At 32.7% G+C, this 19,191-nt stretch overlaps 1 long non-coding RNA gene across 1 annotated transcript in view; it reads right to left on the bottom strand.

The window, feature by feature from the left end:
* Positions 1–8,668: 8,668 nt before the first annotated feature.
* Positions 8,669–19,191, bottom strand: part of LOC140523835 (uncharacterized) — a 213,921-nt gene continuing 203,398 nt past the window's right edge. The window contains exons 4-5 of the long non-coding RNA XR_011973486.1: positions 9,891–9,953; positions 8,669–8,823 (exon numbers count right to left, since the gene is read on the bottom strand). This is a non-coding gene — a long non-coding RNA (uncharacterized lncRNA). The remainder of the gene's footprint in view (positions 8,824–9,890; positions 9,954–19,191) is intronic.

Here is a 19,191-nt window from a genome sequence, read left to right as displayed (position 1 = left end):
TTTCTTGTTGAGTATAATGTGTGCATCTTTTATAAAACAAATCAATTAAAAATTATTTGAAATAGTTAAAAATTTTAGCAAAGTTGGAGAATATAAGATAAACCCACATAAATCATCAGCATTTCTTTATATCACCAACAAATCCCAGAAGCAAGAGATAGAGAAATCCCACTTAAAATGAGTGTAAACAATATTAAATAGTTGGGAGTATACTATCTGCCAAGACCAACCCAGTAACTATATGAACACAATTACAAAATACTTTTCACTCTAAATAATTGGAAAAATATAAGTTGTTCATGGTTAGACTGAGCTAATATAATAAAAATAACAATTCTACCTAAACTGATTTACTTATTCAGTGCATACCAATCAAAGTACCAAAAAATTATCTGATAGAGCTAGAAAAAAATAACAACAAAATTCATCTGGAAAAAACAAAAGGTCAAGAATATCAAGGGGTATGAAAAAATATAAAACTATACAAAGGAAGGTAGCCTAGTAATACCAGATCTCAGACTATGTTATAAAGCAATAATCACTAAAACTATCTGGTTCTGGCTAAGAAATAGAGTGGTGGATCAGTGAAATAGCCTAGGTACTCAAGACACAGTAATCAATGACCATAATAATTTGATGTTTGATAAATCTAAAAACTCAAGCCTTTGGGATAAGAACATAGTATTTGATAAAAACTGCTGGGAAAACTGGAAAACAATAGGACACAAACCAACATTTTATACTAGATATCAAGGTAAGGTCAAAATGGGTTCATGATTTAAACATAAAGCCATAAGCAAGGAATAGTCTACCTATCAGATCTACAGAGAAGGTAAGAATTTACAATCAAATAAGAGAACATTCTGAAATGTAAAACAGATAACTTTTATTATATCAAATTAAGAAGCTTTTGTACTAACAAACCTAATGCAACCAAGATTAAGAGGAAAGCAGAAAGTTGTGACACTATCTTTGTAGCAGGTGTCTCTGATAAAGGCCTCGTTTCTCAAAAATATAGAGAACTGAGTCAAATTTGTAAGAATGTAAGTCATTTCCTAATTGATACATGGTCAAAGGATATGAGCAGGCAGTTTTCAGATGAAGAAAAATCAAAGCTATTTATAGATACATGAAGAAGCACTCTAAATCACTTTTGATTAGAGAAATGCAAATTAAAACAACTCTGAGGTACTACCTCACACCTATCAGATTGGGTAATATGACAAAATAGAAAAATGAGAAATGTTGAAAAGAATGTGGGAAAATTGGGACACTAAATGCACTGTGGGTAGAGTTGTGAACTAATCCAACTCTTCTGGAGATCAATTTGGAACTATGACCAAAGGAAAAATCAAAATGTGTGTATATTTTGATCCAGCAATACCACTACTACCTCTGCATCCCAAAGAGAGCATAATAAAGGAGAAGAACTTACAAGTGCAAAAATATTTATACCATTCCTTTTTGTGGTGGCAAAAAATTGGAAACTGAGGGGATTCTCATCAGTTGGGGAATGGCTAAAAAAGTTGTGGTATATCAATGTAATGGAATGGTATTTTGCAATAAGAAATGATGAGCAGGATAGTTTCAGAAAAACCCGGAAACACTTGTACAAACTGATGCAAACTGAAATGAGCAAAACCAGAAAATCAGTGTACACGGTATCAGCAACATTATATGAAGATCAACTACGAGTGACTCAGCTCTCCTCAGCAATACAATGATCCAAGACAAGTACAAAGGACTCATGAAGGAAAATGCTATTCACATCCAGATAAAGAACTGAAGGATTCCAAATGCAGATCTAAGCCTATTTTTTTTTTTACTTACTTCATTATTTTTTGTGTTTTTTTCTTTTGATCTGTTTTTTCTTTCACAACTGTGACCAATACGGATATGTTTTACATGGTAGCACATGTATAATCTATGTCAAACTGCCTACCATTTTTGGAAGAGACGGGAGGGAAGGAAAGAGAAAAATTTTGAACTCAAACTCTTGTAAAAATGAAAGTTAAAAAATTGTCTTGGCATGTAATTGATTTTAAAAAAAAAAAAGAGTGTTTGGAACCTCCAAGAAGAAACTATAAAGAAATGAACCTTGTCAATCACCTGTAATTAAGGAAGAGGGAAAGAAATCATTTAAGAAAACAAAAAGAAAGATATTAGAAGTGAGAGAACCAGGATAATTTATAATTATAGAAATCAAAAAAGAAAAAATTTCAGGGAGGGAGTGATTAACAATATCAAGTACAGTAGGGAAGTCCATACCTCCAAACACCTCTTAATCTACATGGAAAACTACAGTAGAAGTACTGGAAGGCAAAATAAGAAGAGAAAATTGTGATATACATGAGGAGTGGTATCCTTTAGGATGAAAAATCCTGTATAGGACAGCAGACTTAGCTCTGCCTTTAGGCTAGAAACTTAGTTTTACAAATGATGGTCCTCAGACTGTGAGCACCTTTTAAAGGCCATTTTTCAAGGCTGATCACAAGCAGCCCAATTATAAAGGGATTGATCTTTTTTTAACTTATTCTTAAATATTTTATTTCCCTCCTTGCTTAATTCAATCTCCTTTCAAATGAATGAATCATCAGGACATAATGTGACCATTCAGTCACAATGGGAGACAGTGTTGCATTATTGGGATGGACCTAAGAGAATTCAAGAGGAACAAAGTTAGCTAGGGTCAAATTGAATTGTCTTAACTCAATTTCTAAGGTAATCCCAATGTTTATTGTATATTGTGGTTCAGAAGACTTAAAAAGAATATTTATTATGTCAAACTCAGGAGACGTATTTTTCTCTATGTTGTAGTTGCAATCAGAGTGGCAATAAATTTAACAAGACATTTCCTGAGGTTGCAGGTCATTTTGTTAATTATTCAGCACTAGGAAAGTTCATTTTCTTAAATAAAAATTGGCTGTCTAAAATGATGAATTCATAGAAAGACTTAAAACTGTTAGAATTTCAAGTCTATTTACTCTTATTGTTTGGGTAGAGGATATTTCTGGAGAAGCTTTCCTTTTGGTGAAAGGTGGGGGGAAGAAATGTTTTGTATATTGCTTTGTCAATTTACTTTCTTTTATTTCTCTAAGTAGAAAGTAGGAAAGAATAAGACCCAGGAGATCAACCTCCAACCAGATTTTCTCTCACATTCAATTTTGGGGATTTTCTTCTTCTACATCTCAGCATCTCCTACCCCACCCCCTCAGCTCAGAAATGTCTGACTGCACATTTGCCAAAGGGGTTTTTACTATGGTAACCTTCAGGCCTATACAAAGAACATAGTCAAAATAAATAGCTCCCTTTAAATGTCATTATGCCGAGTAAAATTCTATGTAGTGTATTAATAGGCCTCCCACAGCTAAATCCTAGCACACCACTTTGAAAAATGTCCCCCTCGTGTGTATCACTTAAACTGACAAAAGTGAGGGAATTCAAGAGTTAAGAGGGACCATTCTAGCTCTTGTGAAAATTAATAGAAGGCAGAAGAGTATAAATTAAAAAATGAGAAATAAGCAAGCTTTGTTTTAGAAGGCATTTTACTTTTTATCCTCCCTAATGTTATTTTAATGTGTGAGTGCTGATGAGAGGGATGGCTTTTTTCTTTGCCATTTAATTTGCTCATTTTTTAATTTAATAAATCTTTAATGGGAGTTGAAATCAAGTCTTTGTCATGAAGAAAGGACAAGAACAGCTATATATTTATTTCTGTCACCGCTATCAGAAATAATAATAATGATAACATTAAGTGATAAAAATGGCAATAGACCTGAATAGCAGCCTAATAGCAGAATTTACCCATACCTTATGTGTTCACAGCATGCAATGCATCCTGAATAGATATATCAGTTGTTCATTTTTTAGGGCTTATTAAGGAATAAGCTAATTTTAAAAAGTTATTAAGGAATTAGTTAAACTATCTAATAGACCTCTGGAGACACCCTGATTCATGATAAAAGTAAGTATATCTCTAGGATATGTAGGATATGTTTCCAACTGAGGTACAGTTGGAAACCTTTATGAAAATATTTTAGAGCATATAATAGGTCTTTATTAAACCTACTTATTTGTTCTTTTTTTTAAAGACAAAATGAATTAGCCATTGTTTTATTTTCTCACTGTCTTGAGCCTTAGGCAGCTTGTTTTAATCCATATACGGACTCATTAGGATAGCTGAGAAGCTTCACCATCCATAGCATATAGAAAAAAAAGACATTGAGGCTAATCAGAGCTACAAATAATCTGTCTACTTAGGGCAGTGCAACTCTCGAGGCCTTTATTTCTTCCATTTCAACTCCTACTATTTCCCCCCCTCCATATCCTCCTCCCGGCCACTCCAGTGATTTTTCCAAATGGTCTGGATAAACATTGAACAAGAGGAATAAGAAAACAGACCTGTGACACCTCACAGAGCCGTGAACAAATTTGGATCCTTTCTGGGTTTTTTTTTTTCTTTCCAAAAATTAATCATGAATCCTCCTTTTACAGCTGAATGTGAATTTCCTAGCCCCTTGCCCTCTTGTAACCCTACTAAGACTCAGAATCTCCAGTCATGAGCCACCACTTCTGCTTTAAGTTTTGACAGTGGAAAAAGAATTATTTATCTTTTATTATTTTCTATGACCTGCTTATGAAAGAATTACATAGGTTTAATAGGTAGTCATTCGTCCTCTTCAGGACTTGAGATAATGAGAACCCTAGATGTATGTTGAAGTATAGAATTCCTAGCTAAATGTGGTATCAATTTACTGGTCATACACCTTGACAAGTGTATCATCTAGTAAGAGTATATGTGTGTGTGTGTGTGTGTGTGTGTGTGTGTGTGTGTGTGTGTGTGTGTGTGTGTGTGTGTGTGTATGTATGTGTGTGTGTGTATAAGTACATAAAATTATCACTGGCAATATTTAAAAGACTGGAAGTCCTTTTTACCCTTTAAACTATCTCTTCTATTCCACTTTCAGAAAAAGAGAAATTCACATCCACACAGAATGAGAATCAATTAAATTAAATTCAATAAGCATTTTAAATTTTATTTTTATTCTGAATTTTACACGAAGGTGAACATTGTTGTATACAGAGTAGAATAGAAAGAGGGCAATGTGTGCAAAACCATGCATTTTCTACTACATATATAGCTTATGGGCTTATTTTTTAAAGCATATACTAAATTCAACATGTTACTTTCAAAGCTTGTCTGTTTCAAACTGCTTTGTCCTGTTCTTTTCTCTGCAATTTTAAAACTGCTTCTTTTCTTTTTGTTTTTGATTTACCAAGTTTATAGCTAACTCTCTATTTACTCTTACATCCAATCAAATCTGTATCTGTTCAAAAAGGTTCTTCTGGTTTTCTCAGAAACCACTTCTTTATGAATTATGGTACAATAATATTTTACTATATTCATACACCATGATTTTTCAGCCATTCATCACTGATGTACAACCTCTGTATTTTTCAGTCTTTGCTACAACAACAAAGTTACAATAATTTGCTTTTTGGTACATATGACTCTCCTCTTAATTTTTTTATCGTTGCCATATAGGCATCATCAAAAGGGTTTATATGGTTTAATGACTTCTGAGACACTGTTCCAAATTGCTTTCCAAAATAGCTGGAACAATTTACAGTTCTGCCAACTGTGCACTAGTTTGCCTGTCTTCCTGTAACCCCCTGCTAATTGTCATTTTCTTTTTTTTTTATCCTTCCTAATCTGATTGTTGTGTGGTAACCTTTAGAATTTTTTAACTTGTGTTTTTATAATTATTAGTGAAATGAAGCATGTTTTCATATTGTTGTTCATCACTTGACTTTCTTCTTTAGAGAACTACCTGTTTATGTAGTTTGATAATTTATCTAATGTGGAATGGATGTCAATCTTTTATACTTGAATCAGTTCCTTTTACCATTTAGATATAAGGTTTTTATAGGAGAAAGTTGCCGTAACTTTACCAGTTACATTTCCCTTCAAATTGTAAGCGCATTGTTTTTTTGGTAAAACTTTTCAATTTTATATAATCAAAATTTTCCGTAGCATTTTCTTTGGCTGTGTCCATCCTTTGCTTGATTCCGAATTTTCTTCCTTTATCTCTGGTTTAAAGACTTTTCTTCTTCCTTGCTCCTACAATTTGTTTGTGATGTGAATCTTTAAATATAAATTCAAGCATCCTTGAAGCATATTGTGAAGATCTTGGTCAAAATCCAGTTTTTTTTTTCAGAGTTTTTTCCAAGTTTCCTTACACTAAGAAATAAGATTTTAGGGTCTATAAACAACAAACTATGTCAATTTGCTTCTGTACGTTACATACCTAATATGTTCTTGTGATTAACTTTTCTAATTTTTAATTGGCACCAAATCATTTAGAAGATTCTGCTTTGTAATACAATATAACTTGAAATATGTTAATAATAATCCTCACCTTACTTCACATTTTTTCATTATTTCTCTTAATAATCTTCACTTTTATTCTTCCATGTTATTTCTTTATTTTTTTTCTGCTTCTATAAAGTAAACCTGTGCTAATTTGATTGATATATTCAATTTAATTTAGGTAGCTTTATCATTTTTATTATACTAGCACAGCCCAACCATGAGCAATTAATATCTCTTCAATTATTTAGATCTGTCTTCATTTTTGTAAAATGTGCTTCATACTTGCTACACATATTTCCTGTTTGTTTTAATAGGTGGACATATATATTATATATATATATTTAAATATTGTAGTTATTTTGAATGACATTTCTCTTTTTATTTCATCTTTCTGGTTTTTGTTGTTAATATATAAAAGGTTAGTGATTTGTGAGGGTGAATTTTTCATGCTGTTACTTTACTGAAGTTATTAATTATCTCAATTAATTTTAGTTGATTCCCTAGAATTCTCTCTGTGGAATATAATGTATTCTGCAATAAGCAAATGATCGTCTTGCATCCTCTATGACTATATTTATTCCCTCAATTTATTTGTCTTAGCTAATTGCTAGAGTTAGCTTTTCCAGCACCATGTCAAATAATAAAAATAATGATAATGGACATTTTTGCACAAAGAATTAGACCTTGATTAAGTATCCTTTTATAGCACATTCCTCTTGAGAATGGATAAAGAAAATTGGATCCAGCATAAATTCACCAGAATTGTCCATCTTAAGTCAGAGAATAACTCATATGCTCTGCGTTGAATTTGGTTTATTTCTCGTTCCTGTTATTTCCATCCTCTTTGGACTCCTCAGGAAAAGAATGATCTGAAAGTATTATTTGTCTTATAGAAAAACTGAAAAAAAATATCCACATTAGAAATATAAGGCTAATAATTTAGCATTTATTTAACTCTTTCAACTGAATCTGCAAACAGTTTTAACTTTGGCCATGGCTTACATATGTTTGTAATTATACACATTAAAAAAATAAATTTTGTATTCAATAGACCCAGTGTTTCCCACTCAAGGGAATAAATCTGAATCCCCATATGCTTTGAGATGGTATGTGTGTGTGTGTGTGTGTGTGTGTGTGTGTGTGTGTAGGGGGTGCATTTTGCATGACTTGGAAAACCTTTTTGCCCATCTGAATCAGAGATTAAGGTTCTTGTGTTCCTCTTTGAAGCATTTACTTGTGCCTTGGAGTCATCTCATAAACTGTGGCATGTACAGAGCTGAATTAGTAAAACTCAGAAAAGCTGTCCTCTTCACTATAAATGGACTAACTTAATTTCAAGATTCAAAGAAAGACGCAGATTCTATTTAAAAAGCTGAATATAGCATGAGTTGTGTAGATTTCAGCTAGTAGGTAGTGTAGCATCAACTGTAAAATATATATGTGACCCAAAGTACAGGTATGATAGATTTTATATGTGCTATATTCACAGATTATTTCTTCATTGTTTGCAAGTATACATAGCCTATTTTTTTTTTAATTTGAAATCCCCCTATATTAATCCAGACTGGGACCATAATACAATTGAAATGGTGATGGCTTTAGAGTCAGAGTACAGATTGTACAACCCTAGACAAGTCAGTACATCCCTCTGATTCTTTCTTTCTAATGATTATTTCCAATTTATCCTGTAGAGAGCTTATTTGTATGTAGCTGTTTGTATGTTATCTGCCCCATTTGACTGATCTTGACCAGGAAATGTCTTTTGCCTTTCTTTGTATCTGTAGCACTTAGTAAAGTGTCTGACATGTAGTGGGCCCTTAATTAATGTTTATAGAACCTGCCTCAGAGTCAGGAAGACGTGTTTTCAATTCGTGCTTCCTACATCTTCGTTCTGTGACAATAGGCAAGTCACTTAATCTCCCGGTGCTTTAGGCAAATTTCCAAAACAATAAATTTCAAACAAGCTTCTAATTCATGTAAGTGCATTGACTTGTCTCACCAGGAGTTCTCCAAACTGATGATGATATAGGTTGAAACCCGAAAATTACATGATTTAGTATCATAGGCCCATGGGCTGAGGGCAAGAAGGACTGTTTGAGGTTACGTACAACAATCCCCTCTATTAATAGGGAATGCATAAGGAAAATGAGGGTCAGGGAGGTTAAATGACCTTCCCAAAGTCAACCAAAAGAAAATGACAGGGTCAGGATTGGAACTCAGCTCCCCTGGTTCTACATCTAGCATTTTCACCACTGCATTATTCTAGATCCATGTCTATTACCCAGAACTAGGGGCTTTTAGGAGCTAGTCATAATTCATTTCTTTATTCAGACAAAGGATAAAATAATAGCAAATGAGCTAGAATTAGCAAAATGATTAGCAGTTGTCTTTTAGTCAGTTATACTAGGCTCTTAATTCAAGAACCCAGTAGGTGATGATGAATCCTTTTCCTGTAAAGATAAAAAAAGAACACTGATGGTTACAGACCTCCTTTACTTGACCCCAAATCCATTGGTGACTATTAATCTCTATTTTTTTCTAAATGATAGAAATAATGACAAAATGGTGTTTCCCATCACAGCGTCATTGCTACAAAATCAAGGTACCATATGCTTCTGAAGGCTGGAAAACACTACAAGTATCTGAACATGTATTTTGTAGATGTTTATGAGGATCATTTGTCAAGAGCTGGAAAATGGGAAGGAGTCTCTGGAGATCCCACATTTTATTGGGAAGTTCTTTCTGTCCATTAAGTGTTTTTATATTCTGGCTTGGGGAATTGTAACAGCAATACAATGGCCTTGACTTCAGCAGGATCCAGTAGCTTAACAGTCTGTCCTTAAGTAACCCATCATGATTAAAAGGTTAGGTACATCTGCCAATAGTATCTCTCAGCTCCAGTTCACATTAAGAGACCATACAGCTGGATCAGCTTAAACTGATATAACATACGTGCCTTCTGTGCTTTGTGTACAGGATGTCAGTAGAGAGAACATTTCAAGGGGGTGGGGAGGAAAAGGATGCATATCACACTGCTGATTTCCTACAATATCTTCCTAAGGACTTTCCTCTCTTTATTCATGGATTGGCCTACCACAGCACATTAAAGGTCAACGTAACCTATACCATTTAAAGAAAAATGCTTAGCAACATTTGCTGTACTACTCTTGGTTCGTTTTTTTTTTAGAAATCAAATTTCCTTGATGGTCTTTGTTCAAATTTCAGAAACTTCTATTAATTGAAATCATTCATCTGATACATTGTTTTCAAGATTTTGGGGTCTTAAGGCTTGTCTGGAACAGACCTGAAATTCTAGATGGGCACGCAGCAAAGAACTAAGGTAATAATAAAAGGGGAAGGATTGGACCCTTTCCAAATCTTCCACAATCTATAACAACACTGTTCCATTTTCAATTATTTTGTCCCTTTGATGAGCTATTAGTACGATATAGTTCCAAAAGAAAATCAAATTTGCTGCTGAGGAAAAGTTGGAAAATAATAATTTATCCACACTTGCCTTTCATGGAGCATCTGTCTTGATGTGAAAACTGGTCTGTCACCCATTTTCTTCATTTGAGATCTAAAAGCAGTAACAAAGTAAAATTTTAGTTTTAACTGTCCTTTTTAAGAGATGAGCCTGGTGCACTCTGGGAAACATAAATATTAAAGGCCATAGAAATAATGTTTTGTTTTGTTTTTAAATTAATCAAACAAAGAAAACTATAGCTTACTACACAAAATCATTTTGTTAATTAAAAAAATTAAAATTCACAATTTAGTCACTCAGATCTACTGGGAAATTTGCATGCTGCTTAATTAGACTCAGGGAAAAAAAATCTGAATATCATCAGCTTCCACTGTAAAAGGAGGCAAGCTGCTACCCAACCTCTAACCTAAGGAGAAGCCATGGTCACACTGTTTAGTTCAACCAAATTTGTCCCCTTGCCCCTCCCCCAATTCACAACAACCACATGGTCCCTAAATAAGACTGAAAATGAGATAGGTTCTATCCACCAAATTGTGTTCACCAATAAATCAGTCGGTAATAATACCAAAATGCAATGGATATCCCTTCTGCAAATTGGTAGGGAGGGGGAAAATATCACTTTGGCTCTGTGTGCTTTGTCTTATTTTCTGGAAGTTGCAAAATAGGGAAATAGATTGGTGCTAGTTACCATGAAGGTCATTTATCAGAATTAAAATCCTGGAATCACAGAATTGAAAGGAACCTCAGGAGGTCATCTGGTACAGCCCCCTCCCTATTAATCAAAAGGAAACATAACATATGCCCCAACATATACTATTATTTGTAATTTGAAATTGACATGGTATGGATTTCTGAAAGCCTTGGGCAAATTACCTTCCTCTTTTTTGCCTTAGTGTTCCTATCTATAAAATGATGACAATCATAACTATACATATACATGAATAATATATAGAGAATATATGTATATAACATATATGTGTACGTATGTATAATATATGTACATATATGTATATGTATATGAATAATACAAACTATATATATGAAAACTAATTTCTTGGCTAGTAACATTCAAAAAGTTCCTTTCAGAAATTAAATAGGCAAAAATATATAGTTTAAAATGGGAAAATGGGAAGTGTGCAATGTGAGGAAACAACCCAGGTGGTAATATTCTCATCAGCATATCTTCATGTGTTTCTCATCCCCAAAGATGCTGTTTCTGTAAAGCTCCCATGTCCCTAATGTCAGGGCATTCAGTAACATACCAGAATTCCCTTTGCAAATCTAGTGTTCAGTGTGGCATTTAGCACTGTGAGGTTGGGAGAGGGGAGTGAGATTTAAAATACAGATTAGCCAACAATTAGCAGAAAAAGAGGTACTTCCCTAGTATGAAACATGGACTCTTGTGACTAGTAAAGAACATGATTTTCAAAATGATGGCTTTGATTCTCTGTCTGATTATGCAACTCCCTTCCTCACCTCAAAAAATTGCCATGACAATAGATGAGTATGACTTGCTAGTGAGCATCAAAGCTGACAGTGTCACCCCAGAGCAGGTGGGATTGTTTCCATTTTCTCTAGGCTCCCTGATGAGTGAGAACAGGAACAGCTCTTAGGCTGACTATGGCCCAATCAGCTCTGTGATCTGTCTAGGAAGAAAAAGTGCTGTTCAGACTCAGAGCTTCTCCCTTACTACACTTGAGCCTTAGTTTCAGCAGTTAACTTCAGCCATTTGAACTGAACAGAAATGGGGGAAAAATACAGTTGAATCATATTTCCAATAACAGAAAAAGGAATGAAATGAGGGAGATAACAATTATCAGAATAAAGGGAGAATCCACAAACTACTTTGTCTCTTTCCTCTAACTCTGTATAAGTTGGTCTTATTGTATCTAATTCCAACTTTGTTTTACTAAATTCTAGGTAATAATACAAAATTCACAACCACCACTTGATGAATCAGTAGACCAATCTTCACTGGCATTGCTAAAAGTACTTAATTGCTAGGAGCTATTAAAAAATCTCTAGTCATTCCCCATTGTCTCTGGAATAAAACAGTAAATTATTAGTACTGTATTTAAAATCCTTCACAATATCTTCCCATACACTTTTTTACTCTCTTTTTTCCCCTATTACTTTCCTTCTCATATTCTTTATTCCAGACAGCGTGACCATGACAACTCTTCCCCATATACATTTCATCTCTTATTCTATTGTCTGCAAAAATTGTGAAATGAACTTTCTTCATTTCAATCTCAAAGAATCTCTATTTTCTTCAAGTACAACTCACTCACCACCTCTTAGAGGTTGTTCCTGATCTTCTCAGTTATTAGGACTTACTCTCTTCAGCTTACATCGTATTACTGCATATATTTACTTTGTATGATCTTTTTTTGTGCACTGATTGTGTCTCCCCTCATAGAATGTAAACTTCTTGAGAGTAGATCTTATTTCATTTTAATCATTATAATCCCAGCACTTAGTACCATGTTTAGTAGTTGTATGTTGTGTTTGCTTGATTGAGATTGTAAACTGATCTAAATATTATTTAACCCTGATATTTCAGAGTTTCACAATCAGTCAACAAACATTCATTAAGCACTTACTAATGTATGAGGAGCATAAATACTGTTTATCCTTCACCACAGAACGATGTAAATATTACAATCTCCATTGTATGAATAGAGATTGAGAAAGCAAAATTGATGATAACAAAGTCAATTTCATTAGAGAATGATTTTTTTTTTTTTGCTCAAAGGATATTTTGGATTGGAATAACTAACTTTATCTTTAGCCTGAAGGAGTCCAGCAAAGCAACAGGACTTAGTAAGTAACAGAGAAACTGGGAATACCTCCTAGGAAGAGGAAACCTTCAATTCTCCTGCCTTTCATAGCTAGCACATCCTAGTGTTCTTTGGACAAAATATTGGGACAGTGTTCTTTAGAAAACTTTCCAAAAAATACTTAGGAATTATTGTACCAAAACAGAGAAAGTATTTATGCAACTATAAAATGATGTTATAAAAATAACTGAAGCCTGAATTGATTGAATAGATTTTAAGAACATAGCACTAGAGAGGAAAGGGACCTCAGAAGTCATGCGATCTAACCCCTGTCTCTCTCACTACTAGGACTCCCTTCTTCCTACTTATATTTTTGAAATTTCCCTTGATATGTGTTTTGAATATTTTGTCCCTCCATATTAATTTTATTATTTTTTCTAGTCCTATTCAATAATCCTTAAATTGCTTGATTAATAAAGCACCAAATAAGTAAATTAATTTAAGTAATATTGTCATTTTTATTATGTTGTTATGGCTTATTCATGAGCAAGTAGTATTTCTCTGGTAATTAAGGCAGTTTTTATTTCTATAAATAGCATTTCATAGTTATATTCATGTATTCTTATAGGTACCTTGGAGTAGAATCCCAAATGATTTATACAATAAATAGGTAATTCAAGCTGGGTCTCATGAGTATTTTCCAAGAATACTAATGATTTGTGTGAATTTGTTTTATATGCAGCAACTTTGCTGAAGTTACTATTTCAATTAATTGTTAGTTGACTCCCTAAGGTTTTCTAAATATACCAACAAGTCTTAGAAAAATGATTTTTCTTATTTATGCTTATTTCTTCAATTTCTTTTTCTTACCTTATAACTATAGCTCATTTACAATACTTTATTAAATAAAAGGAATAAGAATGTATTTCTGTGATTCACATCTAATCTTATTAGAAAGGATTCTAATTTATCACTATTACACATAATTATTTTCTCATTATACTGTGAGATTCTTAGTAGTTGTAACTTTTTTCTGTACTTGCAGCACTTTGCAAACTGCTAGACACAATACATGACTGACTAGCTCTTGGAGATAGATGATTGCTAGATAGATAGACAGACAGACAGACAGACAGACAGACAGACAGATAGATAGGTAGGTAGATATAGATGCGAATGTAGATATAGATGTGTGTTATATAAAAAGATCCATTTATTATGTTTTTTTAATGTTTTGAAAAGGAAGAAGTGTTTGTTAGTCAAGTTTTTGCCTATATGTATTGATATAATTATATGATAATAGTTTTATATTATAGTTATATAATATAATTATATGATAATTTAAAAATATGCATTCCTGATATAAATGCAAACTGGTAATAGAATATAATCTTTGTGATATGTTGTAGTCTAAGCTAGTATTTTAATTTTTTTTCATCAATAGTCATTAGAGAGATTGGTCTGTAGTTTTCTTTTTTTCTGTTTTCATTCCACCTGACTTAAGAATCAAGATCAAATTATGTGTCATAGAAGGAATGTAATAAGAAACTATTCCTTTGCTATTTTAAAATAAATTCATACAATATTGAAATTAATTTTTCTTTAACAATTTTACAGAATTTGCTTGTGAATACAACTTGTCCTACAATTTTTCAACTTCTGGGAGTTCATTTATGGCTTGTTTGATCTCTTTTTATGTGAAACTTGGTTGTTCTCATCTTATTTCTTGTTCTACTAATCTGACCATTATACGTCTTTTTAAATGTTCAGTTATTTAACTTCTTTTATCAGCATATCTAATAAATATCTAATACAGTAATATCTAATAAATCCTTAATTTCTTCATTTGTTGTGAATTTTCATTTTTTTTTTTACTTTGCTAATGGTATTTTTTTCTTATTACCATTTAAATCAAATTGTCCCCCCAAAAAACACGTCGGCCTCTACTTTTATTTATTAATTCATTATTTTGTTTTTCTTTCAATTTTGTTAATCTCTTCCTTCATTTTCAGAATTTCCATCTTTGTGTTTAATTAGGTCAGATTAATTTGCTAATTTTCTTTTTGTATTTTTGAGTTTCATGCCTTATTCCATGATCTGTTTTCTGTTGCTCACTCTGTCTCTGTCTCACTGTTTCTTTCTTTCTATTTATTGATTAATGAAATCCTTTAAATATATAACTTTGCCTTTTAGGACTGTTTGGGCTTCATCTGCAAATATTGGTATGTTAACTCATCCTTGTCATTGTCTTCAATGAAATTAGCTATCATTTTTATGATTTGTTCTTTGACTCATCAATTTTTAATATTAAGCAATTTAATGTTCAATTGATTTTATTCTTTTTCAGCAGATCTATATTTAATATGATTCTGTTGTATTGTGGTCACTAAAAAATGTGTTTAAAAGTTGTAATTTTCAGCAGTTTTTCAGGATTTTATGCACTTGTACATGGATAAAGTCACCGAATAAACCATCAATCAATGTCATATACAGCTGAAGTATATGCATGTTCCTTTTAATTCCCATTTAATAATCCCTAGATGGTTATAGTATACAAATTTTCTAAAATTACATTTGGCTTTTCAACTTTGTAATGTTAAATAGATTTATGTAGGTACAAAAGGGGAAATATCTAGCTACCAAAGGTCATCCACGATTATAATGTATTTCCCAGATAACTATTTTTCCTTGATTTTTATATTTGTATTTCAATGTTCCTATTCAGCTCTGTTATTTTTACCAAGAATGTTCAAAAACCTTCCATTTCACTGGGGGACTTTTTATTTGCCTTATTAAGTTCTTAATACTGAGTTCTCCTTTGTTTCTGGATCCATACTACATCAAGGATCTTTTTTCTCCTGGAACTAATTAAGTCTCTCTTGTAACTTTTTTTTTTTCCTTCAAGAGACAGCCACCAGAATTCAAGCATTTTCTTCAGCCAATGCCCTTCTCTAATTGCTCAAGGGACCCTGTTCTTCTGGACTGTTTGCCAAAAGCAGAGAGGTGAAACTATTAGTGTGATAATCAGATTATTATGCAATGGTGGGGGAGATCTAAAATACCATTTTTTCCTACTCCGCTACCTTTGTCCTCCACATTATTTCTGAAAGAAAAAATTTATATAGAAAATATGTATGCCCCAAATGAAGAATGGTTAAACAAAGTATAATATATGCTTTTGCACCAGTTACCCTGTGTGCTCAATGGACTAACACTACCCAAAACAATGATACATTAATGTAATCCAATATATATGAAGGTAATTTAATTGTTACATAAGGAATGATAAATATAAAAAATTCAAAGACATGCACGAAGTGACATATCGTAAAGAAAGCAACGTGTAAGGCCACACATGATAAAATAATGCTCAATGAAGATTATATTAAAAGGCAACCAAAAATAGAACACATAAAATGAAAACTATTAGTGTCATACAGCCAAAATTAGAAATTAGAATACTAAAAAAAAAAAAGGAGAATAACCTATCCATCATGCTTGTTATTGCGTATATTTTTTCTTAAATGCTTTTATTTAAATGCTACAGTGTTGGATTTGAGATTAGGATGACCTGAATTCAAATCTGGTCTCAGATACTTACTAGCTTTGTGACCCTGGGCAATTCACTTAATCTTTGTTTGCCTCAATTTTACTACAAAATAGAGATAATAGTAGCAATTACTTCCCAGAGTTGTTGTGAACATCAAATGAAATCATATTTGCAAAGTGCTTAGCACAATCCCTGGCATGTAGTAGAAACTCTAAAATGTAAGCTATAAGCTATTAAAGCATTTTGCAAGCCATAAAGTGCTATGTATACATGGTAACTATATATAGAAAGACATATATATGTGTGTATACATATATGTATACATATATACATACATACGTGTACATGTATTAATGTACTACAGAAAAGTATGTATATATGTACAAAAATATAGCAACTCTTTTTGTGATGGCAAAGAATTGTAAATTGGGAATATACTCATCAATTGAGTATTGACTGAACAAGTTGTAGTATATGAATGCAATGGAATTTTATCGTTCCATAAGAAATGGTAAACAGGCAGATTTCAGAAAAACCTGGAAAAAAGACTTGCATGAACTGATGCTGAGTGAAGCAAGCAGAACCAGAACACTGTATACAGTAACAGCAACATTGTATGATGACTGACTTTGTTAGACTTACCTCTTCTAAATAATGCAATGATCTAAGAATTCTAAAAGACTCATGATGGAAAATGCGATTCACATCCAGAGAAAGAACTATGGAGTCAGAATGCATATCAAAGCATACTATTCTCTCATTTTTGTTGTTTCTTTTTTTGATTTCTTTCTCATGGTTTTTCCTTTTTGTTCTGATTCTTCTTTCATAGAATGAGTAATGTGAAAATATGTATTATCTCATGATAATACGTGAACAACCTACATCAGATTGCATGTCATCTTGGGGAAGGGGGAGTAGAGGGAAGGGAAGAAATTTAGAACTCAAAATCTTATAAAAGTAAATGCTGAAAACTAAAAACAAATTAATTGATTTTAAAAAAATGTGTATACATATATATGCTATATATAGGCTGTGTATGTATACATATATAAACGGTAATACAGTATAATTATATGGGGCCAATGCCCATATGCATGGGATAGAGTGGAAAGTACACCTAAGTGATTGATCAGAAGTGTACATTGTGTCAAGAACAAATATGAAATTAAAATCCAGTTTTCCTGAAGTTTTCTAAAAGAGTAGCCTTGTTAATCTTGGTGTTTTAGGCAGATCTTATTTTTTCTTGGGTTATCAAACACTTACTTTTAAATTACTGTTGATATTACATTCATCTTGCGATCATTTTAACTGACTTCCTTCAAACAGTCGCAATATTATATCGTGCCAGATGTCATATCTATATAACTAAATACAAATCATTAGAATCCTCTATTTTGTGACACAAATCAAAAGTCAGATTTATAACCGTCTTGGCTAACAGAATCTGATCCCTGCTTATTGATATCTAGTAGCCTGAAAACTTTATTCTAAACTATCCTCTTCTTTCTCTACAATTTTTTTATCTTTCCATTTCTATTTTCAGAGTACATTACAAAATTACCCATCAATCAATTTTTTTTCTATTCCTCCTTCTCTTCTTTTCCTTCTTCCTTTTCCTCTTCTCCTTTTTGCTGCTGTTGCTGAGGTGGTGGTGGTTTGTTGTTGTTCTTTTCTTCTCCTCCCTCCTTTCTTCACTTCCTCTCATTCTCCCATCCCAATAGTTATTCAAATCTTTTCAGCAGCATTAATGATATCTCTCCCTATAAGTATGTACTCAGAAAGCACTGTACTTTCAGAGTATAAAGTATAACTCTTGCACTGAGGTCCAGTCTATGAAGCATCTGCATGCCCCAACTTGCTTTTTATGGCTGTTACAGACTAGAAAAGTTAAATTCTCTTCAACTATAAAAAATGATCTTCCACAATAAAATTATCAAACAAGTGGATTTTTGTGTGATTTTATCCTTGATAAGTCTTTTAATTATCAATGAGTATATGAAATATAGAGTTGACTGTTAATGACATTTTTAATTTTTCAACTTCTGGATGCAAAGAAAAGAGTTAGTATTAGAATATCTATAGAAGAATTTATAAGCTATTTAAAAATCAGAGCTAATAGACAAGTCTCAACAATAAGACATATAGCATATGATACACAAAGCAGAGGAAAGTAAAAAATGTTGAACGTACACATATTGTACATGACTTCTGTTTCTTTTCAACTTCAACTTTTTAGAAAAACAATTTCTCTTGATGTACAAGATCTGAAGGATGCAGCAATAGATTGGGAGTTTTAATTGAATTTTGATGATACATGAAGCCCACAGTAGTATCTAAACTTGAAAAAAAAAGGTATAACAACTTGATTATAATTGATAGGACCTATCACTTTACACTCTTGTAAGTAATCAGTCATTTTTAAAACATACCCAAAAGATCAAGCTACTGACATTAGGAAGCCAGTTCTATTTCACAGTCTCTTTTTAGAAATAATCCCATCAAAACTGAACCAACTCAAGATCAGGAGGTGTGTAAATATTACAAGGGCATCTCAAACTGAACGATGAACAGGGAGTGATTACTTTTAATACCTACCTACTGGAACTCAAAAATCAATTGCTTTAGTTACTATTTGTTTTTATCAAAGTAAATCAATCACTAAAAGTTCATTTCATTCATTTTTGAAACAGTTTCTATACCTGCCCTTCTATTCCAACAATAAACTTACTTGCTCGCCTCCTACCTCCACCCCCAACACAAATAGACCATATGTGGATCAGAGCCTTTGAGTATTTGTCAAAAATAAGATGCAGCATTTTACTGAGTCACCTTGAACCTGTACTGGCAGATTGACTCACAGTCAGACTTTATGCTTTATAGTTTGTTGGGCAGATTTCCATCTGCATGACTGGATTAGATATAAGAATACCTCCACCATAGCCACTGTTCTCAGCATTGCTGGACTCTTTGGATGCCCTTCTTTTAACCTTCATCTAGAAAA

Source organism: Notamacropus eugenii, chromosome 2 (assembly GCF_028372415.1).
Source record: "Notamacropus eugenii isolate mMacEug1 chromosome 2, mMacEug1.pri_v2, whole genome shotgun sequence".
Lineage (NCBI taxonomy): Eukaryota > Metazoa > Chordata > Mammalia > Diprotodontia > Macropodidae > Notamacropus > Notamacropus eugenii.
The sequence above is the reverse complement of the archived record's forward strand: the minus strand, read 5'-3'. Positions and strand labels throughout refer to the sequence as shown.